A 1,164-nucleotide genomic window follows, 5' to 3' on the forward strand; every position below is an offset into this window, starting at 1 on the left:
GGTGTATTGGGGGTGTGTTTGGGGTGTATTTGGGGGAGTGTTTGGGGTGTATTGGGGGTGTGTTTGGGGTGTATTTGTGGGAGTGTTTGGGGTGTATTTGGGGGAGTGTTTTGGGGTGTATTGGGGGGAGTGTTTGGGGTGTATTGGGGGAGTGTTCGGGCTGTATTGGGGGAGTGTTTGGGGCATATTGCAGTGGTTTTTCAGGGTGTTTCAATGGGTTGAGTTTGTAGGGTGATGTGGTGCAGCCATTTGCTGTAACATGAGACAGTGTGACTAACTCAGATAGCTACAGGGGGCACCGCAGGACAGAGTAATCTCTCCTGCACTCAGTGCCAAGGGCGGGAGCTGGAAACCTTCCAGGAAGCAGGGGGCATCTCAACAGGTTCACCCCAATTGATAGCAGCTGCATAAAGCCCTTGGCCTATCACAGTGGGCAGCTCCACCTTCAGCCATTCCTGCTCGAAACACACTCACATTCCCCACCCTTCAGAGGAAGTGCAGCCAGCTCCCGCACTCACTCCCAATCCACACTGGACTGATTCCACACAATTCCAATAAAACATGGTGATTTCCTGGCGCTCAGTGTGTTTGGCCTGAAGCCGAAACACTCTCACACTATAAAGGTTAAAACATAACTGAGAAACTCTGACTCTAAACATAGATCACTGACAGGGAATATTTCTGACAGTTCACAACTCAGACTCATAAACCTAATGCACTGAATACCAGCGATGACCCTCTGAAACTGTCTAACAGTGACTAAAAATCTCACCACACTTTTGTCAGTCGCTCTGTTCCTGAAGCTAGGAGATTGTTCGATTCCAGACTGACGTTCCCAAAGGCACTGACTCCCCCTGAGATACCATTCCTGAAGATGGGGACGGCACTGAGGGAGTGTCGCGCTGTCGGAGGGTCAGTGCTGAGGGAGTGCCGCACTGTCGGAGGGTGTGCTGAGGGAGCGCCGCACTGTCGGAGGGTGTGTTGAGGGAGCGCCGCACTGTCGGAGGGTCAGTGCTGAGGGAGCGCCGCACTGTCGGAGGGTCAGTGCTGAGGGAGCGCCGCACTGTCGGAGGGTCAGTGCTGAGGGAGCGCCTTGCTGTCGGAGGGTCAGCGCTGAGGGAGCACCGCACTGTCGGAGGGTCAGTGCTGAGGGAGCGCTGCACT

This window comes from Rhincodon typus, unplaced genomic scaffold, assembly GCF_021869965.1.
Source record: "Rhincodon typus isolate 14 unplaced genomic scaffold, sRhiTyp1.1 hic_rhity00000923, whole genome shotgun sequence".
NCBI classification, from domain to species: domain Eukaryota; kingdom Metazoa; phylum Chordata; class Chondrichthyes; order Orectolobiformes; family Rhincodontidae; genus Rhincodon; species Rhincodon typus.